A 23343-nucleotide genomic window follows, 5' to 3' on the forward strand; every position below is an offset into this window, starting at 1 on the left:
ATCGTTCAAAGGCAACCGCGGGTGGAGGGCGTGTGGGCGCTCGCTCGCCGAACTTAACATGGGTTCGTTTGTAAGCTTGGGTGAGGGATCGTGCACGGGCATGCCCGCCCAACTCGGCAAAGTCTTGTGTGTTGAACAATGGGGGAGACCATTGTGCAAGCATGCACGGGGTGGGCGCCCGACTTGGGTACAACACAGATGGAGCTTCGCTCCCGATCACTTGTAAAATATTCAAATACATAATAAAGATTCTTATTGCATATGAATGGTGTTCCTTTTGTTGTTTAATGAATGTTTATGATGATGTTATAATGTTAATGGATTCTGCACATTAATGTTGTTCATGAATGAAGATGAATGTTAAGGCGTAGTTCGTAAAGTAACTTAACAATGGAACATGTTAACTACTTAGGCGGTGCCGTACCTTCACCAATTAACGAAAAAATAATTGGGGGTGTGATAGATGGTATCAGAGCAGGATGTAGAGACAAACATGTATGGAGGGAAAAGTTATGGAGAAATCGTGGATGAACAGTCTGGGTTTCGTAGACTTGATGGTTCATGGCAAGACCATTCAAGCTCTGGTGGACACAGGGGCCACTCATATCTTCATGATGATACGGTTAGAAAAAGAGGTTTGACTAATGGTCTTCGCATCAAATGTGGAAGTCAAGGCGGTGAACTCTAGAGCTAAAGTGGCAGGCTTGGCACATGAAGTGCCTGTGCAGATAAAAGACTGGAAGGGTCAGTTGGACTTCACAATGATGGAGATGAATGACTTCGATATGATATTCAAGCAAGATTTCTTGAAGGGAAACAAGGCAATTATTGTCCCTTTCTCTGATGAGGTGGTGCTGGTTGAACAATCACAAACATGGACTTTTCCCACTCATAGGCAAAGGAGGGAAGTCAAGGTGTAGCATGTTTTTGCACTAAGTTTGGAGAAGGCTATGAAGGAGTCAGATATGGAGACATATGCAGTGATGTTCAAGGGAGTTGAAGGTGATGGAGTGGGGACGCCTATGGAGCTCTAGTATTGTTCTAGTAGAAGAAGGATTCGAATGAGCTACGGATGTGCTATGATTATTGTGCATTGGACAAGCAGACGGTAAGGAACAGGAATCCTTTACCAATGGCTGATGGTTGCTTTGACAGGCTTGCAAAAGCTCGAGTGTTTTCCAAGCTGGAATTGAGGCATGGGTATTATCAGGTGTGGATAGATGAAGGAGACGAGAAGAAGACCATGATAGTCACAAGGTATGGTAGCTTTGAATTCCTTGTTATGCCATTCGGGTTGTGTAATGCTCCTGCTACATTTTACACTTTGATGAATGATGTTCTACGACCATACTTGGATTCATTCATAGTAGTATACTTGGACGATATAGTGGTGTACAGTGACAACATGGAGGATCATAAGAAGCACTTGGCGATGGTGTTCGAGGCACTGAGGGCAAATCAGTTGTACTTGAAGAAGTCTAAGTGTATGTTCACTCAGACCGAGATTCTGTTCCTTGGGCATATAGCTGGTCAAGGGTACACACGGATGGAGCCGAGCAGAGTGAAGGAAATCGAGGACTGGGTTGAGTCGAAGAATGTCCATGATATGAGGGTGTTTTTGGGCATGACCAACTACCAAAGGAAGTTTGTAGAGGGGTACTCCAAGGTAACATCATCACTGACAGACCTATTGAATAAAGACAAGAGGTGTAGTTGGATGGATAAATGTCAAGAGGCATTTGATGACTTGAAGAGGAGGATGGTTACAACACCAATACTAAAGTTGCCTAACTTTGAGAGACTGTTTGAGGTACACACAGATGCTTCACATTTTTCCATAGGAGGGGTTCTTATGTACGATGGGCATCCAGTGGCGTACGAGAGTCAGAAGTTGCAGGATAGAGAATAGAGGTATCCAGTCCATGAGAAGGAGATGACTGCAATCATTCATTGTCTTCATGTGTGGAGGAATTACCTGATTGGGAAGTTGTTTGTTGTTAAGACTGACAAAGTTGCAGCAAGTTATTTTGCATCACAACTGAAGCTTTCTACAAAGCAAGCTTGTTGGTAGGACTTCTTGGTAGAATTCGACATGAATATCGAGTATAAATCGAGAAGACACAATTTGGTAGCAGATGCCCTTAGCAGGAAGGGACAAATTGCAGTGTTGGAAGGAGAAGACTAGGTAGCAAGGAGTAGGAGTCATGTTTAGATGTCAGAAGAGATATAGAGTAACCTCAAGGAAAGTTTTGAGACTGATACTCAGGCGCAAAATATAGTGAAGTAGATAAAGGAGGGGAAGACATGAAATTTATTTCTACAAGATGGGTTCTTGTTCTTTGGAAACCAACTCTATGTTCCAAAGTCATATGGACTTAGGAGGCACCTTTTGAAGGAGTGCCATGACTCACCATGGGCTGGCCACCCAGGGCAGCGTCATTCTTTGGCATTATTGGAGAGAGGATTATTTTGGGAGAAGATGCGGGAGGATGTAGAGGAGTATGTACATATGTGCATCATTTGTCAGTAGGACAAATCAGATACTCAGTGGCAAGGAGGTCTATTGCAGCCTTTACCAATTCCTGAGAGACCATGGATGAATGTCTCTATGGACTTCATCACTCAGTTGCCACAGGTTTAGGGGTATAATAGGATTATTGTCGTGGTTGGTCATTTTTCTAAGTATATTGTCTTTGTTCAAACAAAGATGCCGTGTAGAGCCGATTGGACTGTGGATTTTTTCTTTAAGAACATAGTGAAGTATTGGGGAATGCCATTAAGCATTGAGTCAGATTGAGATCTGCGATTTATAGGTAGATTTTGGACCACATTGCTCAAGCTAGTCAGGATAGAGTTGTTGATGAGTTTGAGTTACCATCCACAGACAGATGGACCGACCGAGAGGATCAACGCATTGCTGGAGGATTACTTGAGACATTATGTGACGGTTGATCAGAAGAATTGGCCTGAACTCTTGGATATTGCTCAGTTCAGCTACAGTAATTAAAAGAGTTCTATGATGGGGTACAATCCATTTGAGTTGGTGAATGGATAGATGCCAGTCACACCGCATACCATAGTGACAGGAGGTTTTTTTAGGAGTCCTCATGCAAAGAAGTTCATGAAGGCTTGGGATGAGACCTTGGAGTTGGCATGGTTGCGCTTGCACGAAGCTGTAAGGAGAATGAAGAAATGGGCAGATAGAGGAAGACGAGATGTACACTTCAGTGTGGGAGATATGGTGTTTCTCAGGATTATCGGAGATCAGTTTCAACCACCTAAGGGGACTGCTAGAAAACTGACAAAGAAGTATGAGGGACCATTCTAGGTGAAGAAGAGAGTGGGGGAAGTTGCTTATGAGTTGGAGCTTCCACACCATATGCACATGAAGCATCTAGCTTTTCACATGAGTCAGTTGAAGAGATGCAGAATTGATGTTAATCATCCAGAGAGAGATGAACCACCGAGAGGACCAGCCAGAATTGTGGATAAGCTGAACCTAGAGTTGGAGAAGATTCTAAGTTTCCAAACTACAGGACTTCGTTGCCACATGAAACGGGAGTTTCTTGTTAGATGGAAGAATGCACTGGAGGAGGACAGCTGGGAATCAGAGGACTCACTTTGGAGATGGAAGTGTAAGATTGCGAAGCATGACAGGAAGCTATTGCGTAGAGCAGGATTGTCAGGGACGATAATGCCTTCGGGTGGGGGAGGATGTAATGCCCTCCAACTGGCAAGTCGCCCGGGTGTGCCCACCCGCCAAACGAAGTAGTGAAATGCGTGAAGATTATGAGGCGACCAAGGGCGAGGCATCATTATGCGGATGAGTTGGTAGCCTTATGTTTATACGGGCGAGTTGGTGAGCTTGCACCATGGGTTGACCAAGGCGAGGATGGAAAACATACGAGTCAAGGTGGGGCGGTCCCGTGCCATGGGCTAGCTGACCTATACTTTAAGCAGAGTTTGGCTTATGGACACGTCCGTTGAAGAATGAACAGAGGGTCGGCCGAGTGGCACGACCCCTGTTCCACACCATATATATTAGCGGTGGAAACATGGCGAGGACGCATCACATTCGGACATCACTCATCAAGCAAGAGGTGCAAAGAAGGTGTATAAGAGCTGCAGCAAGGCGTAGGTTATGCACCCACTCACCGGGCGGGCTACACAAAGTTCGGCACGAGTTTGGTGATCGGTCGTAGTGCAGGTGGAGGGCGCATGAAGGCACCCGCCCGTCATTCGAAGCTAACCGCAGGTGGAGGGGGTGTGTGGGTGCCGGCCCACTAAACTTAACACAGGTTCATTTGTAAGCTTGGGTGAGGGGTCATGCATGGGTGTGCCCGCCCAACTCAGCAAAGTCTTGTGTGTTGAATGAAGGGTGAGACCACTGTGCACGCGTGCATGAGGTGGGTGCCTGACTCGGGTACAATGCCAGTGGAGCTTCACTCCCGGTCACTTGTAAAATCTTCAAATACATAATAAAGATTCTTATTGCATATGAATGATGTTCCTTCTGCTATTTTACGAATGTTTATGATGATGTTATAATGTTAATGGATTCTGCACATTAATGTTGTTCATGAATGAAGATGAATGTTAAAGCGTAGTTTGCAAAGTAACTTAATAATGGAACACCTTAACCACTTAGGTGGTGCTGCACCTCGGCCAATTAATGAAAAAAGAATTGGGGGCATGATAGGATGGGTCGGGCGAGGGTGCACCTAGGCGAATGAGCCTGTATCAAAAATGCTAAGTTGTGACCAAGGGTTGGCTTTGTGCACGTTCGTGTAGCTCGTTTGCCTGGCTCTCCCTTGTCCCTTTGTTTTGGTCGTGTGGGCACCCATGTAAATTCATTTGGGTGGGTCGTTTGAGGGCGTCCATGTCAACTCGTTCGGGTGGGTCGGGCGAGGGCGTCCGTGTGAACTCGTTCAAGCGGGTTAGGTGAGGGCGCGCCGAGGCGAATGAGCCCATATCAAAAATGCTAAGTTGTGACCCGAGATTGGATTTATGCATGTTCGTGAAGCTTTTTTTCCCAGCTATCCCTTGTCCCTTTGTTATGGTCATGTGGGCGCCCATGTAAATTCATTCGGGTGGGTCGTTTGAGGGTGTCTGTGTCAATTCGTTCGGGCGGGTTGGGTGAGGGCATCCGTGTAAACTCATTCGGGTGGGTGGGGCAACGGTGCCCGCGGGGGAACGAGCCCAGATCAAAAATGCTAAGTTGTGAGCCGAGGTTGTCTTTGTGCACATTCGTGTAGCTCATTTTCTTGGCTCTCCCTTGTCCCTTCATTACGGTCATGTGGGCGCCCATGTAAACTCGTTCGGTTCTTGCTTTTCGTGTGAAAAGTGGGCTAGTAATTGAGATGTTTGTTTGGTTCTGCCTAAAGGATGGCCTTGGGTCATTTGTAGGGTGGTTGATTCTCATCTACTCTCCATCCCCACTTGGTAGCACACGAGCAGTAATGTTGGCCATGCTCGTCTTGGTTCCTTGGTCGACTTTTTGTGTGAAAGGTGGGTTGGTAATTGAGTTGTTTTTTTGGGTTTGCCTGAAGAATGGCCTTGGGTCATTTGCAGGGTGGCTGATTTTCATATTCTCTCCATCCCCACTCGGTAACACATGAGTGGTAATGTTGGCCATGCTTGTCCCGGGAGGCGTATGTGAATAATTCCCCTTCTACTCTCCAAGTTTTTGGAGTTGTATGGGTTGTTGTGGTGTGGCTCCCTGGCTCATCTTGGTCCCCTCGTGCCCATCCAAATGATACAAGTGGTGGGTTTTATTTTCATGTGAAAGGTGGGTTGGTAATTAAGTTGTGTTTTCAGGTTTGCTTTGAATATGGCCTTGGGTCATTTGTAGGTTGGCCGATTTTCATCTTCTCTCCATCCCCACTCAGTAGCACATGAGCGGTAATGTTGGCCATGCTCATCCCAGGAGGCATATGTGAAAAATTCCCCTTCTAATCTCTAAGTTCTTGAAGTTGTATGGGTTGTTGTGGCATGGCTCCCTAGCTTGTCCTGGTCTTCTCATGCTCATCCAAATGATACAAGTCACAAGTTTTCTTTTCATGTGAAAGGTGGGTTAGTAATTGAGTATTTTTTTCAGGTTTGCCTAAAGGATGGCCTTGGGTCATTTGTAGGGTGGCTGATTTTCATATTCTCTCCATCCCCACTTGGTAGCACATGAGCGGTAATGTTGGCCATGCTCGTCCTGGGAGGCATATGTGAATAATTCCCCTTTTTCTCTCCATGTTCTTGGAAATCTATGGGCTGTTGTGGTGTGGCTCCCAGGGTCGTCCTAGTCCCTCATGCCCATCCAAAAGATACCAGTGATAGGTTTTCTTTTTGTGTGAAAGGTGGGTTGGTGATTGAGTTTTTTTTTCGGGTTTCCCTAAAGGATGGCCTTGGCTCATTTGTAGGGTGCATGATTTTCATCTTCTCTCCATCCCCACTCGGTATCACATGAGTGGTTATGTTGGCCATGCTCCTTGTTGGAGGCATATGTGAACAATTCCCCTTTTACTCTCCAACTCCTTGGAGTTGTATGGGCTATTATGGTGTGGCTCTTGGGCTCATCCTGGTCCCTCGTGCCCATCTAAATGATACAAGTGATAGGTTTTCTTTCCGTGTGAAAGGTGGGTTGGTAATTGAGTTGTTTTTTTGGGATAACTTGAAGGATGGCATTGGGTCATTTGTAGGGTGGCCGATTTTCATCTTCTCTCCATCCCCACTCGATAGCACATGAGTGGTAATGTTAGCCATGCTCGTCCCGGAGGCATATGTGAACAATTCCCCTTCTACTCTTCAAGTTCTTGGAGTTGTATGGGCTGTTGTGGTGTGGCTCCTAGGCTCATCTTGGTCTCCTCATGCCCCTCCAAATGATACTAGTGACAGGTTTTCTTTCGGTGTAAAAGGTGGGTTGTAATTGAGTTTTGTTTTCGGGTTTGCCTGAACGATGGACTTGGGTCATTTGTAGGGTGGTCGATTTTCATCTTCTCTCCATCCCCACTTGGTAACACATGAGCGGTAATGTTGGCCATGCTCATCCCGGGAGGCATATGTGAACAATTCCCCTTCTACTCTCCAATTTCTTGGAGTTGTATGGGCTATTTTGGTGTGGCTCTTAGGCTCATCCTAGTCCCCTCATGCCCCTCCAAATGATACTAGTGACAGGTTTTCTTTCCGTGTGAAAGGTGGGTTGGTAATCGAGTTGTGTTTTCATGTTTTCTTGAAAGATGGCCTTGGTTCATTTGTAGGGTGGCCAATTTTCACCTTCTCTCCATCCCCACTCTGTAGCACATGAGCGGTAATGTTGGCCATGCTCGTCCACGGAGGCATATGTGAACAATTCCCCTTCTGCTCTCCAAGTTCTTGGAGTTGTATGGGATGTTGTGGTGTGGCTCCTAGGCTCATCCTAGTCCCTCGTGCCCATCCAATTGATACCAGTGACAAGTTTTCTTTTTGTGTGAAAGGTGGGTTGGTGATTGAGTTGATTTTTCGGGGTTGCCTAAAGGATGGCCTTGGGTCATTTGTAGGGTGCTCGATTTTCATATTCTCTCCATCCGCACTCAGTAGCACATGAGCAGTAATGTTGGCCATGCTCGTCCTGGGAGGCATATGTGAACAATTCCCCTTATGCTCTCCAAGTTTTTGGAGTTGTATGGGCTCTTCTGGTGTGACTCCCAGGCTCGTCCTGGTCCCTCATGCCCATCCAAATGATACGAGTGATAGGTTTTCTTTCTGTGTGAAATGTGGGTTGGTAATTGAGTTGTTTTTTCGGGTTTGCTTGAAGGATGGCCTTGGTTCATTTGTAGGGTGGCCGATTTTCATCTTCTCTCCATCCCCACTCGGTAGAAAATGAGATATAAGTTTGGCCATGCTCATCCCAGGAGGCATATGTGAAAAATTCCCCTTCTGCTATCCAAGTTCTTGGAGTTGTATGGGCTGTTGTGGTGTGGTTACTAGGCCCGTCCTGGTCCCCTCATGCCCATACAAATGATACGAGTGACACGTTTTCTCTCCGTGTGAAACGTGGGTTGGTAATTGAGTTGTTTTTTCAGGCTTGCCTATACGATGGCCTTGGGTCACTTTTAGGGTGGCCGATTTTCATCTCTCTCCATCCCCACTCGGTAGCACATGAGCGGTAATGTTGGCCATGCTTGTTCCGGAGACATATGTGAACAAATCTCCTTCTGATCTCCAAGTTCTTGGAGTTGTATGGGTTGTTGTGGTGTAGCTCCCGAGCTCAACTTGGTCCCCTCATTCCCCTCCAAATGGTACTAGTGACAAGGTTTCTTTTCGTGTGAAAGGTGGGTTGGTAATCAAGTTGTGTTTTTGGGTTTGCCTGAATGATGGCCTTGGGTCGTTTGTAGGGTGGCTGATTTTCATCTTCTCTCCATCCCACTACGTAGCACATGAGCGGTAATGTTGGCCATGATCATCTTGAGAGGCATATGTGAAAAATTCCCCTTCTGATCTCTAAGTTCTTGGAGTTTTATGGGTTGTTGTGGTGTGGCTCCTTGGCTCGTCCTGGTCCCCTTGTGCCCATCCAAATGATACAAGTGACAGTTTTTCTTTTCATGTGAAAGGTGGGTTGGTAATTGAGTTTTGTTTTTGGGTTTTCCTGAATGATGACCTTGGGTCATTTGTAGGGTGGTAGACTTTCATCTTCTCTCCATCCCCACTCGGTAGCACATGAGCGGTAATGTTGGCCATGCTCATCTCGGGAGGCATATGTGAACAATTCCCCTTTTGCTCTCTAAGTTCTTGGAGTTGTATGGGTTGTTGTGGTGTGGCTCCCTGGCTCGTCCTGGTCCCTCGTGCCCATCCAAATGATACAAGTGATAGGTTTTCTTTCCGTGTGAAAGGTGGGTTGATAATTGAGTTGTTTTGTCAAGTTTTCTCGAACGATGGCCTTGGGTCATTTGTAGGGTGGCTAGTTTTCATCTTCTCTCCATCCCCACTCAGTAGCACATGAGTGGTAATGTTGGCCATGCTTGTCCCCATCCCTCTTGCCCATCTGAACGATAAAAATGTTGAAAGTTTTCTAGGCGCTCCTTTGAGCCTTAGTTGTTGTGGTCCTAGATGGAAAACCCAAAACTTCGTTGTGCCTATGTTGCTATCGTGCCCTTCGGTTGTTGCGAATAGAAAATTTTGATTGGGCTAGGTAGCCATGTGTGGCTCCATTGAAATTGGCTCCTCATTATATTGTTCACCTCCTCCCTATTTGATGGAGAGGGCTTTGCTTTTTCTCTGAAAGGTGGGTTGGTAATTGAGTTGGTTTTTCAGGTTTGCCTCAAGAATGGCCTTCGGTATTTTGTAGGGTGGTTGATTTTCATCTTCTCTCCATACCCACTCGATAGCACATGAGTGGTAATGTTGGCCATGCTTGTCCCAGGAGGCATATGTGAACAATTCCCCTTTTGCTCTAAGTTCTCGGAGTTGTATGGGTTGTTGTGGTGTGGCTCCCTGTGACGGCTAGCCTCTTCATTGTTTGGTTGTTTATGGTGCCGGTTTCTTGTGCTTGTACTCTTTCTGTGTTGGTATTGTCAGTTGAGATGCACACTTTTAAGAGGGACATGGAAGGGTTTTGGTTGTAAACCACCTACCCTCCCTCTTGCTTACTTTTTCTGTCAGGTGATGTGAGGCGCTGTTCTCCTTATTGTGAAGTTAAGGGTTGGCATTCCTTTCAAAGTGCACATCATCTGTGGTTGCGTTGGCTTTGAGGTTTTGATAGATGTGTTGGCCCATATTTTTGATCAAGTGGTCGGCTTTTCCCTTGCACCTTTCGTGCGTGGTAAGCTTTTGTGGTTGGAAATGTTAAGTCATAATGTTTATGGTCATTTGTTGTTTCAATTGTGTATGCGCTTGTGGTCCAATGGGGAGGAGGCTTGCTACGTCGATGGTGGGGGCTATCTGAAAGAACGATTTCAAGGTGGAATGTTTCAACCTCCCTCCTTTGAGTGGAGGTGGCCATAGGTGAAAATTATTCGTTGTCCAGTTGGTAAAGTTGTGGGAAATCTCCTAGGTTTCCTATATGTAGGGTGTGAGGGGTGCGGAGCTGCCCGATCCCTACTCCTGTTTGGATATGTTCTTGTATTATGTAGTGATCCTCTTGATTTTCATTTATTTCCTTCCTTTTCCTTTGCATCGTGGTTACTGCAGGCGGTCAAGTGATCGAGGTCCACCATTTCTGCTATCCGAGTGGACTCCTAGGTGGCCTCGGTGCGCGACGGGGAGGGTCGGGGGGCATTTCTAAGAGAGGTTGCAGGCTCGGTTGATCTTGTTTTATTTCCTTCCATTTCCTTTGCATTGAGGCTGCTGTAGGCGATCATGTGATCAAGGTCCATCGTTGTTGTTGTCCAGGTGGACTCCTAGGTGGCCTCTGTGTGGGGAGGGGAGGGTTGGGGGGCATTTGTTGTTTCAATTGTGTATGTGCTCGTGGTCCAATGGGGAGGAGGCTTGCTACGTCGATGGTTGGGGCTATTTGGATGAAGGATTTTGAGGTGGAATGCTTCAACTTCCCTCCTTTGTGTGGAGGTGGCCATAGGTGAAAATTATTCATTTTCTAGTTGGTAAAGCTGTGGGCAATCTCCTAGGTTGCGTGTACGTAGGGTGTGTGGGGTGCGGAGCTGCCCGATCCCTCCTCTTGTTTGGATATGTTCTTGTATCGTGTAGCGAGCCTCCTGATTTTCATTTATTTCCTTCCTTTGCCTTCGTATCGTGGTTTCCACAGGCAGTCAAGTGATTGAGGTCCACCGTTGTTGCTGTTCGGGTGGACTCCTAGGTGGCCTCAATGTGCGGCAGGGAGGGTCGGGGGGCATTTCTAAGAGAGGTTGCGGGCTTGTTTGGTCTTGTTTTATTTCCTTCTACTTCCTTTGCATTGAGGCTGCCGCAGGCGATCATGCAATCAAGGTCCATCATTGCTGCTATCCAGGTGGACTCCTAGGTGGCCTCTGTGTGGGGAGGGGAGGGTTGGGGGGCATTTCTGAGGGGGAGGTTGCGGGCTCAGTTTGTCTTGTATTATTCCCTTCCCTTGCCTTTGTGTCGAGGCTACTGCAGGTGATCATCTGATCAAGGTCCACTGTTGCTGCTGTCTGGTTGGACTCCTAGGTGGCATTGGTGTGAGGGGGGGAGGTTTGTATGGCCTCTCTATGATAGGATTTGCGGTCGATCATCCTCTTTTTATTTCCTTCCTTTTCCTTCTCATCGAAGCTATCACAGGCGATTAGGAGATCGAGGTCCATCGTTGCTGCTATCCGAGTGGATTCCTAGGTTGCCTCAGTGCGAAGCAGGGAGGGTTGGGGCTCATTTATAATATAGAGGTTGCATGGTTGGTAGTTCTCCATTATTTCCTTTGCATCGAGGGTTCCATAGGCGATCAGGAGATCGAGGTCCACCATTGCTACCATCCGGTTGGACTCCTTGGTGGCCTCGGTGCGGGGCGTGGAGGCTTTTGGAGGCATTTCTAAAGGAGTGGGTGAGTGATCACTCGTTTTCTTGTTGGTTGGGGCATGTTTGCAAACTTCGGAGTCGCCTTGGTGCGTTGTGGCTCAGTAGGACTACCCATTTGTTCACCATGTCGTTGGCATGTTTAATGTGCTTTCTTCTTGGGATGCAAGAGTTGCAAGGCATAAAAGTTTTACATGATATTTTGACATCTCTTTGACTTGATGGGTGTTCGAGTTGGCTCTTAGTAAGAGAGTGCCCAAAATGCCCTTTGAAGTGGGAGAGTGCTACCTGGTTGGTCCTGCCAATAGTCATATGCTTGTCTCAATGATTAAGCCATGCATGTCTAAGTAAGAACTAATTCAGATTGTGAGACTGTGGGTGGCTCATTAAATAAATTATAGTTTTTTTATGGTAGCATACTACTCAGATAACCATAGTAATTCCAGAGCTAATATGTGCACCAAGTCCTGACTCTTTGGAAGGGATGCATTTTTTAGATAAAAGGTCAGTGCAGGCTTGCCCACTTCTCCAATGAATTATGGTAACTCGACGGATCACACAGCCCTTGTGCTCGTGATGCTTCATTCAAATTTCTGCCATATCAACTTTCAATGGTATGATAGAGGCCTACCATGGTGGTGATGGGTGACGGAGAATTAGGGTTCAATTCTAGAGAGGGAGCCTAAGAAATGGCTACCACATCCAAGGGAGGCAGCAGGTGCACAAATTACCCAATCCTAACATGGAGAGGTAGTGACAATAAATAACAATACTGGGCTCATCGAGTTTGATAATTGGAATGAGTACAATCTAAATCCCTTAACGAGGATCCATTGGAGGGCAAGTTTGGTGCCAGCAGTCGCAGTAATTCCAGCTCCAATAGCGTATATTTAAGTTGTAGTTAAAAAGCTCGTAGTTGGATATTGGTTCATAAAGGTCAGTCCACCTACTCAGTGTGCACCTACCCTTCCATCCCTTTTGTCGGCGGTGTGCTCCTGGCCTTAATTAGTTGGGTCGCGGCTCCAGCGCTATTACTTTGAAAAAATTAGAGTGCTCAAAGCAAGCTTATGCTCTGAATACATTAGCATGGAATAACGTGATAGGAATCTTGTCCTATTGTGTTGGCCTTCGGGACCAGAGTAATGATTAATAGGGACTGTCGAGGGCATTCATATTTCATTATCAGAGGTGAAATTCTTGGATTTATGAAAGACGGACCACTGTAAAAGCATTTTCCAAGGATGTTTTCATTAATCAAGAATGAAAGTTGGGGGCTCGAAGACAATCAGATACCGTCCTATTCTCAACCATAAACGATGCCAACCAGGGATCGACAGATGTTTCTCTAAGGACTCCACCAGCACCTTCTGAGAAATCAGAGTGTTTAGGTTTCGGGGGGAGTATGGTCGCAAGGCTAAAACTTAAAGGAATTGACAGAAGGGCACCACTAAGAGTGGAGCCTGCGACTTAATTTGACTCAACACGAGGAAACTTACCAGGTCCAGACATAGTAAGGATTGACAGATTGAGAGCTCTTTCTTGATTCTATGGGTGGTGGTGCATGGCCATTCTTAGTTGGTGGAGCGATTTGTCTAGTAAATTCCAATAATGAACAAGACCTAAGCATACTAACTAGCTACGCGAAGGTTCCCCTTCGTGGCCAGCTTCTTCGAGGGACTATGGCCATTTAGGCCATGGAAGTTTGAGGCAATAACAGGTCTGTGATGCCCTTAGATGTTCTGGGCTGCACGTGCACTACACTAATGCGGCCAACAAGTTTTTCTTCCTGGTTCGAGAGGATCAGGAAATCTTCTCAAATTGCATCATGATGGGGATAGACCATTGCAATTATTGGTCTTAAATGAGGAATTCCTAGCAAGAGCGTGTCATCAACTCATGTTGACTACGTCCCTGCCCTTTGTACACACCGACCGTCACTCCTACCAATTGAATGATCCAGTGAAGTGTTCGGATTGCGTTGACGATGGTGGTTCGCCGCCGTTGATGTCATGAGAAGTTCATTGAACCTTATCATTCAGAGGAAGGAGAAGTCATAACAAGGTTACCGTAGGTGAACCTGTGGTAGGATCATTGATAGTAGGGGTTTTCTTTTTTGGTTCAGGTTGGTTGGGTTTTGATTGCAATGTGGGACTATGTGGTGTGTCTCTAGGGGAGCAGATTTGGTGTTTGGCGGGAACATTGTTGGTTGCTTGTCTTGTGGTAACGCTTGTTTTTTTGTGTGTGGGCTTGCAAGCCATGCTTGTGCTTTTCCTACCCATCCTTTATTTTTCTTTCCCCCAATGTGTTTTTGTAGGGGTTTTGGAAGCTTGTTTCTTGGGAGCCCTTCTGACGATCTGTTCGGCCGGGCATGGTTTCTGCAGTTGAGGTGCTTGGGAAATATGATGGATAAATTTAGACTCATTCATAGCGGCGGTGCTTGGTCTTTTTTTCATTGGAAGGCATGGGCCAAGGCTGCGGGCTTCCATAGTTGGTTCTCTCAAAAAGGCGGTGGTGGTTGATGTGTTGTTTGGGTGAGCTTTTTCACTGGTGGTTGGGTTGAGGGAGTGTTTGCTCGTGCACCTAGTAGCTCAAACCTTCCGTGAGGGGAAATTGTTGGGGTGGGGTCAGTATGGGATGGATGAAGAATGGTTCAACTCGTTGGCCTAGCCACCCTAGTCCTCCCGACCGTTCCTCGACATGCCCTCGCAGAAGGGTTGGTTGTCCAGGTAATGGAAAACCCCTCCCTCGGTCTGAGCTCCATCGAGATTGCAATTTTCCTCGGTGATGGGCATGAGGGTGGCAATCTTATCTTGTGCCTTTTCCATTGAGGGAATTCCTCGTCCTCTCGTGAGCCACTCCCTTTCCAAGGGAAAAAGAAGTAACGGGTTGTGTCTTTGTTCCTCCCTTTGGATTGTGGGTTTTTTGTGGGACTTGGTCATTTCTTTGTTTGGTGGTGTGCACTTTGCGGACGTCCCTCTCTTTAGTGGCCTTGCACCATCAATGTATTTGTGGCCCTATGGCTTTCTCTAGCATTGAGTGTCTGCTCGTGACAACTCTTCTTTGGATTTTGATTCTTGACCCCTGTTGACTTTCTTGCTGGAAAGGTTGTTGGGTGTTTTGTACACAGAGGGGTGCAATAGCATATTGGGTTTGCTATTAATAGTCTATTTGTTGTTTGAAGCCTTGTGTCGGGTTGGGGGGTTGTTTACCACTTAGTAATGTGCTCTAGACACTGGTCTCATCATGACCCTTGTCTTTTCTAGTGGTCAACTTTAGGCTATGATTTATGTGCTTGGTTGTTTGATTGTTTTTTGTTATGTTGTAAGCTAGAAAGGGTGTTGTGCCATACTGTATGTGGGAGGGTGTGAAGAGTGGGATGCTTTTTGATTGGGTGCCTTGTTTGATTTCTTTTTGGTCAGCGGACGTCTACTCAGCGTGTTGTTGAGCTTCTCTCTTTTCTTGGCATCTTTGTTTCTTCAGTGTTGTTTTCTTTCCTTCTTGCTTTTGCCCCTAGCTTTATGGAGAAGAGGTGGGATTGTTGTGGATTGGTGTTCATGAAGGACAAAAAGTAGTGCATGTTCCGGGGCTGGCCACCCTAGTCCTTCTCGATCATCGTCCCCTGCAGTTCCCCCCTTTTTGTGAAGGCACGGGGTTTGGGAAGCTTGTTCTTTATTTGAGCCTCCCCTTATGAGCTAGTAGCCATGTTTGATGTCTCTTGCTTTCATGTTGCTTTCTTCCCTTCTTGCTTTTGGCCTCTAGCTTTATGGAGAAAAGTTGGGATTGCTGTGGATTGGTGTTCAGGAAGGATGAAAAGCAGTGCGAGTTCTGGGGGTGGCCACCCTATTCCTTCTCGATTGTCGTCCCCTACAGTTCCCCCCTTTTTGCGAAGGCACGGGGTTGGGGAAGCTTGTTCTCTGTTTGAGCCTCCCCTTGTGAGCCAGTAGACACGTTTGATATCTCTCTTTCTTTCATGTTGTTTTCTTCCCTTCTTCCTTTTGGCCCCTAGCTTTACAGAGAAAAGGTGGGATTGCTATGGATTGGTGTTCGGGAAGGACGAAAAGCAGTGCAAGTTCCTAGGGTGGCCACCATAGTCCTTCTCGATCACCATCCCTTGTAGTTCCTCCCATTTTTGTGAAGGCATGGGGTTGGGGAAGCTTGTTCTCTGTTTGAAGCCTCCCCTTGTTAGCCGGTAGTCATGGTTGATATCTCTCTTTCTTTCATGTTGTTTTCTTCCCTTCTTCCTTTTGGACCCTAGCTTTATGGAGAAAAGGTGGGATTGTTGTGGATTGGTGTTCGAGAAGGACGAAACGTAGTGCAAGTTCCCAGGGTGGCCACCCTAGTCCTTATTTATCGTCGTCCCTTGCAGTTTCCCCCCTTTTGCAAAGGCACAAGGTTGGGGAAGCTTTTTCTCTATTTGAAACCTCCCCTTGTGAGCCGGTAGCCATGGTTGGTATCCCTTTCTTTCATGTTGTTTTCTTCCCTTCTTCCTTATGGCCCCTAGATTTACGGATAAAAGGTGGGATTGTTGTAGATTGGTGTTCGGGAAGGACGAAACGCAGTGCGATCTCCCGGGGTGGCCACCCTAATCCTTCTCGATCGTCGTCCCCTTGAATTTCCCCCATTTTGCAAAGGCATGGGGCTTGGGAGGCTTGTGCTTTGTTTGAGCCTCCCCTTGTGAGCTGGTAGCCACGTTTGATCTCTATTTCTTTCACCTTGTTTTCTTCCCTTCTTCCTTTCGGTCCCTAGCTTTACGGAGAAAAGGGGGAATTGTTGTGGACTGGTGTTCAGGAAGGATTAAAAGTAGTGTGAGCTCCTGGGGTGGCCACCCTAGTCCTTCTCGATTGTTGTTCCATGCATTTCCCCCCTTTTTGCGAGGGCGTGGGGCTTGGGGAGATTGTTCTCTATTTGAGCCTCCTCCTGTGAGGGGGGTAGACACCTTTGTTTCTCTTTCTTTCATGCATTTTTCTTCCTTTCCTCCTTTTGGCCCTTAGCCTTACATTTGTTGTGGGGGGGTGCCCCTATTCAGTGTTGTGGTGGATTTTTTGGTAATACGTGGAAACGAATCTTGGCAACAGATATCTCGGCTCTTGTTACAATGAAGAACGTAGCGAAATGCGATACTTAGTGTGAATTGAAGAATCCCGTGAATCATCAAGTTTTTGAACGCAATTTGCGCTTGAGGCCTCGGTCAAGGGCATGTCTATGTGGCCATCACATCCCATTCAAACGTTCTCCCTACAATATGTTAGGGAGCACTGGAGCTGGTTTTTCGTGCCCAATGCGGTGCAATTGGTTGAAATATCTCGAGCGATGTTTCATGGTGTGCGTCGGTGAGCAGTGATCTTGTCCCCTTGGATGGGCAGTCGGCGTTAGCTAATGCGAGATTTGTGTGGCATCACTCAAACTTGCTTTTTTGTCTCTTGTCCTCCCATTGGGTAGGGTGGATTTAGCTCTAACTTTGCAACCTCATCTCAGGCGAGAACACCCGCTGAGTTTAAGCATATAATTAAGTGGAGGAAAAGAAATTTACAAGGATTCCCCTAGTAGCGGCGAGCGAACTAGGAAGAGCCCAACATGAAAATTGGGCAGAAGCATCGCCTAAATTTTAGTTTGTAGAATCATCCTTAGTGGTGGACTTGGGGCAAGTCCCTTGGAAGGGGGCACCTGAGAGGGTGACAGCCTCATAGGGTCGAGCCACTGCCGCATCACGAGGGATTGTCGACAAGTTGGATTTTTTGTGAATGCATCCCTAATTGGGTGGTAAATTCTGTCCAAGGCTAAATACGGGCGAGAGACTGATAGAAAACAAGTATCGCAAGGGAAAGATGAAAAGGAATTTGAAAAGAGAGTTAAAGAGTGCTTGAAATTGCTGGGAGGGAAGTAGATGGAGGTTATCGATGCATTTCGATCGGATGTGGAATGACTCAGGCTGGTCTGCTACTCGACTTGAGGTGCAAACCAACACGGGTTGCTGCATCGTCACAATCATGGGTGGATTACTGCCTGTCAGATTGCCATTGCGGTGGTCGAGGAACGAAGCATGCACCCTTGTGGTAGGCCATGTGCACCTGCGCGCTCGTGGTGTTGGTTGGTGGGCTTTCCATTCGACCCGTCTTGAAACACGGACCAAGGAGTCTAACATGTGTGCGAGTCGGTGAGTTTGAAAACCTGTGAGGCGCAAGGAAGCTAACGGGCGAGATCCCCTCTCTCGGGGGGTGCATTGTCGACCGACCTTGAGCTTATGTGAAGGGTTTGAGTGAAAGCACACCTGTTGGGAACTGAAAGATGGTGAACTATGCCTAAGCAAGGTGAAGCCAGAGGAAACTCTAGTGGAGGCTCGTAGCGATACTGACGTGCAAATCATTTGTCTGACTTGGGTATAGGGGCGAAAGACTAACCGAACCATCTAGTAGCTATTTTCCTCCGAAGTTTCCCTCAGGATAGTTGGAGCTCATGTGCTCATTTTATCGGGTAAAGAAAATGATTAGAGGCATCGGGGGTGTAACGCCCTCGACCTATTCTCAAACTTTAAATAGGTAAGAGGGTGTAGCTACTCCATTGAGCCGCGCTGTGGAATCGAGAGCTCCAAGTGGGCCATTTTTGGTAAGTAGAACTGGTGATGCAGAATGAACCAAAAGTCAAGTAACAGTGCCGAATTATGTGCTAACCTAGAGCCCAAAAAGGGTGTTGGTTGATTAAGACAGTAGGACAGTGGTCATGGAAGTCTAAATCCACTAAGGAGTGTGTAACAACTCACCTACTGAATCAACTAGCCCCGAAAATGGATGGCACTGAAGCGCGCAACCTATACTCGAGCATTGGAGAAATTGCCTAGCTCCATGAGTAGGAGGATGTGGGGGTCATTGAGAAACCTCGGGTGTGAGCTTGGGTGGATCATCCCCCGATGCATATCTTGGTGGTAGTAGAAAATATTCAAATGACAACTTTGAAGACTTAAGTGGGGAAAGGTTCCATGTGAACAACACTTGGACATGGGTTAGTTGATCCTAAGAGATGGGGAAGCCTTGTATCAATGATGCACTTTGCATGAGCATCGAAAGGGAATCAGGTTAATATTCCCAAACTGGGACATGGCAGTGGGCGACAACGTTAGGAAATTCAGAGACATCGTCGGGGGCCCTGGGAAGAGTTATATTTTCTTTTTAACAGCTTGCCCACCCTGGAATCGATTCACCTGGAGATAGGGTCCAGCAGCTGGAAGAGCACTGCACATCTTGCAGTGTCTGGTGTGCCCTTGGTGGCCCTTGAAAATTTGGAGGACCAAGTACCATTCATGCTTGGTCGTACTCATAACTGCATCAGGTCTCCAAGGTGAATAGCCTCTGGTCAATAGAAAAATGTAGGTAAGGGAAGTGAGCAGAATGGATCCGTAACTTCAGGAAAAGGATTGGCTCTGAGGGCTGGGCCTAGGGGTCTACCCCCTCAACTCATGTGCTGCCAGGAGTCTACTTGAGCTGCTCTTGTGGCGAGGGTGGGCAGTTGCATGCCGATTGGGTTACAGGCATAGAATGCCCCCTGTTGTGGGCTTTTCCCTAGGTGTTGAACAGTTGACTCAGAACTGGTATGGAAGAGGGGAATCTGACTATTTAATTAAAACAAAGGATTGTGATGGTCCCTATGGATGCTGATGCAATGTGATTTCTACCCAGTGCTTTGAATTTCAAAGTGAAGAAATTCAACCAAGCGCGGGTAAATGGCGGGAGTAACTATGACTCTCTTAAGGTAGCCAAATGCCTCGTCATCTAATTAGTGACGTGCATGAATGGATTAATGAGATTCCCACTATCCCTATCTACTATCTAGCAAAACCACAGCCAAGAAAACGGGCTTGGCATAATTAGTGGGGAAAGAAGACCCTGTTGAGCTTGACTCTAGTCCGACTTTGTGAAAGGACTTGAGAGGTGTAGAATAAGTGGGAGCTGTTTTCAGCACAAGTGAAACACCACTACTTTTAACGTTATTTTACTTATTCCGTGGGGTGCAGATGGGGCACTAGCCCTATTTTTTGCCTTAAGGCATGTTTCAGTGGGTCGATCCAGGGGGAAGACATTGTCAGGTGGGGAGTTTATCTAGGGCGGCACATTTGTTAAAAGATAACGCAGGTGTCCTAAGATGAGCTCAACGAGAACAGAAATATCGTGTGGAACAAAAGGGTAAAAGCTCATTTGCTTTTGATTTTCAGTACGAATACAAACCGTGAAAGCCTGGCCTATCGATCCTTTAGATTTTTAGAATTTGAAGCTAGAGGTGTCAGAAAAGTTACCACAGGGATAACTAGCTTGTGGCAGCCAAGCATTCATAGCAATGTTTCTTTTTTATCCTTCAATGTTAGCTCTTCCTATCATTATGAAGAAGAATTCACTAAGTGTTGGATTGTTCACCCACCAATAGGGAATGTGAGTTCGGTTTAGATCGTCATGAGACAGGTTAGTTTTACCCTACTGATGAACCGCACCATAATAGTAATTCAACTTAGTACGAGAGGAACCATTGATTCACACAATTGGTCATCGCGCTTGGTTGAAAAGCCAATGGCGCGAAGCTACCATGTGTTGGATTATGACTGAACGGCTCTAAGTCAGAATCCACGCTAGAAGCAGTGCATGTCACTCTTTGACTATATCTCGACCCACAGTAGGGGCATCGCTTTGTCACCCCAAGGGCCCGTGTCATTTGCAAACTGTGACAGTGAAGCATCTCAGTTGGGGCAGCTTTGAAGTTCAATTCCAAACAGTGATTGATAAGAATCCTTTGTAGACAACTTAAATATGTGACAGGGTATGGTAAGTGGCAGAGCGACCTTGCTGCCATGATCCACTGAGATTCAACCCTTGGTTGCCTCGATTTAGAGCTTTGCTCTTGTCACAAACAAATCCGGATAACCCTCCCGCTCTCACACCTTTGCCTCTTCCTCCAGACAATAATTTTTTATTGCTTTGGGGTAGGAAATTTGGGGTTTCCATGCCGTGACAGAAAAGGCGCCGAAGCCCATGAAAATTGGGGTTTCCATGTTGCGCCCCAGCGCCCAAAATTTTGTGGTTTCCATGTCGCACCCCGACGCCCAAAATTTGGGTTTTCCATGTTGCGACGAAAAAGGTACCCAAGCATGGGAAAAATTGGGGTTACCATGCCATGCCCCGGTGCCCAAAATTTGGGGTTTCCACCCAACGCCTAAAATTTGGGGCTTCCATGTCGCACCAAAAATTTGGGGTTTCCATCCAGTGCCTAAAATTTGGGGGTTTCGACTAACGCAAAAAAAATTGGGGTTTCCATGTCGCGCCCAAAATTTGGGGTTTCCACCTGGCGCCTAAAATTTGGGGCTTCTACCCGGCGCAAAAAAATTTGGGGTTTCCATGCCATGCCCAAAATTTGGGGTTTCCAAGTCGCGCCCCGCTGCCCAAGCCTGGGGAAACTTGGGGTTTCCATGTCGCATCACGATTGAAACCGGCGGCGCCCAAGCCTGAGGAAACTTGGGGTTTCCATGTCGCGCCCTCGAGCCCAAGCCCGAGGAAACTTGGGGTTTCCATGTCACACCGTGGAACCCAAGCCTGGGAAACTTGGGGTTTCCATGTCGCGCCATGACCGAAACCAATGGCGCCCAAGCTTGGGGAAACTCAGGGTTTCCATGGTGCACCCTGGTACCCAAGCTTGGGAAACTTGGAGTTTCCATGTCGTGCCACGACCAAAACTGGCAGCGTCCAAGCCTGGGAAACTTGGGGTTTCCATGTCGCGCCATGACCGAAACCAGTAGTGCCCAAGCTTGGGAAACTTCGGGTTTCCATGTCGCTCAAATACCGAAACCAGTGGCACACAAGCCTAGGAAACTTTGGGTTTCCATGTCTTGCCCTTGATGGAACCGCGGGTTTCCATATTTTATGGCACAATGGAAATGCGAGGTTTTCAACAATGCCCCAACTTGGGGAACTTGGGGTTTCCATGATGATGCAAACTAGCTCGCAAGTCTCTGGAACTTGGGCTATTTCGAAACCGTTGCCCAAGTCTGGGGAACTCGCAGTTTCCATGTCGCGGTGCAGCTGGAACCACCAATAGGGAATGTCGCGGCCCAAGTCTGGGAAACATGGGGTTTCCATGTCGCGGCACACCTTGAATCACTCGAGAGTCTGTGGAACTTCGGATTTCCATGTCGTGGGGCAATGAAAAGTCACCAAAGTCTGGGGAACTCGGGTTGTCCATTTCAGGGTGCGATGGAAACTGCTACCCAAGTCAGTGGACACACGAGGTTTCCATTTTGTGTCACAACAAAAATTTCTACGCAAGTCTGGGAAACACGAGGTTCCCATGTCGTTCACACCACAGCTAAAACTGCCGCCCAAGTCTACCAAACATGGGGCTTTCAATTTTGTGGCATGACTGAAACCACCCAATTATGGGAAACTCGGGGTCTTCCATGTCCTGCCATGACAAAAAATGGGACCTCGTTGCAGGGAACTTGAGTTTCCATGTCGCAGAATGACAGAGAACCGCCCAAGTCAATGGAACTCGGGGCTTCTGTTTCATGGCATGAGGGAAACCACCTAATTCTAGGAAACTTTAGGGTCTCCATCTCCCGCCTGGGCGAAAACGGCAACCCCAGTGCGGGGAAATTGGGATTCCATGTCGCAACACAACCAAAATTGCCCAAGTTTATGGAACTCATGGTTTCCATGTTGCGGAATGATGAAGAATCGCCCAAGTCTTGTGAACTTGGGGTTTCCATTTCGTGGCAGGGTGGAAACTGCTTGCCTGGTCTGTCTCTGGAACTTGGGGTTTCCATGCCTCATTGCGATGGGAGCCATCCAAGTGCAGGGAAAGCAGGGTTTCCCTGCCCTGCCATGACGACAGCTACCCAAGTGCACGAAATCTAGGGTTTCCATGTCCCATCGTTCTAGAAACCTCTACCACGTACGCCCGAGGGGGGGGGGCTAGGGTGTTAAGTATTTGAGTCGGGAGCACCTAAACCCGTAGTATGGGCACCCACGTTCGGTTATATGCGACTCGGGTGAGCGTTCGGTTATATGTGAAGACTTGGTACGGCATTTGCTTATGCGCGATGGTGATGGGCACACTCATAGCGGGTGCGCCATGTTGGGCATGGCACAAACCCCTTGATACCTCCACGATGGGCGAGTCACCGACAGAAGGTGCACGGGCGACCCTTGTTGGGTGCCCAGATGAAAGAGGTGACCATGTGCGGACGAGTTAGGATGTGGGCAGGTGTGCGACATGTGGCAATGGGTGTAATCAGCTAAGTGTTGGAGCCAACCCATGGGTGCGACGATGCACACGAAGGGATGTGGTGGTTTGTTGGAATGGGGTGTGTCAAGGTTATGTATCAGGTTAGCCGGGCATGCATGTTGATGGAGCCAACCCTTTTTATCCCTGAGAGACACGGCCCTTGGGCGAAATGATGTGTGTAAGTAAGGAGGATGGCGTTCGATGAAGGGACATTGAATTCAGACTTCCACATCGCAAAACAAGTGCGAATGAAGGAGTTGGGAGAAAACAGAAGGAAGAGAAGGACGTGGGTAAGAGGGCCACACCGGCAGGTGGGTCGGACTTGGTAGTGCAGACAAGCAGAGTGGGGCGGGTTATCGTCCGGGCCGGCAAGCTGCACTGCGTTTAGGCCATGCGCTCTCATGATGAACTGCACCGACGGGTAGAATTTGTGTGTCGTGGAATGGAAAGTCGAGTGGACAGGTTCGCAGTTCAGGTGTGGAGTTGTGTCGTGTAGGTTGTGGGCAGTGTAGCACAACCACATGACATGATGGGTTGAAAGAATAATTGAGGAAGATAAATTTATGGTAAGTTATTTTCGCTGCATTGTTAAGAACACTTATTGGACAATTAACTGAGTGTTGAAGTAGGCACAGACTGTGTACT

General features: G+C 47.3%; 2 non-coding genes and 1 pseudogene across 2 annotated transcripts; all 3 read left to right on the forward strand.

Moving 5' to 3' along the window:
• Positions 1-11727: 11727 nt before the first annotated feature.
• LOC149221936 (18S ribosomal RNA) lies at positions 11728-13536 on the forward strand (annotated as a pseudogene).
• A 2966-nt stretch (positions 13537-16502) lies between these two features.
• On the forward strand, positions 16503-16656 carry LOC149221937 (5.8S ribosomal RNA). The gene has a single exon (XR_016249764.1). It is a non-coding gene; the product is annotated as a 5.8S ribosomal RNA (ribosomal RNA).
• A 247-nt stretch (positions 16657-16903) lies between these two features.
• LOC149221938 (25S ribosomal RNA) lies at positions 16904-20312 on the forward strand. The gene has a single exon (XR_016249968.1). It is a non-coding gene; the product is annotated as a 25S ribosomal RNA (ribosomal RNA).
• Positions 20313-23343: the final 3031 nt, after the last annotated feature.

The sequence above is a fragment of the Pinus tabuliformis genome, chromosome Q (assembly GCF_031772625.1).
Source record: "Pinus tabuliformis cultivar Carrire ecotype Pingquan chromosome Q, CPIR1, whole genome shotgun sequence".
NCBI lineage: Eukaryota > Viridiplantae > Streptophyta > Pinopsida > Pinales > Pinaceae > Pinus > Pinus tabuliformis.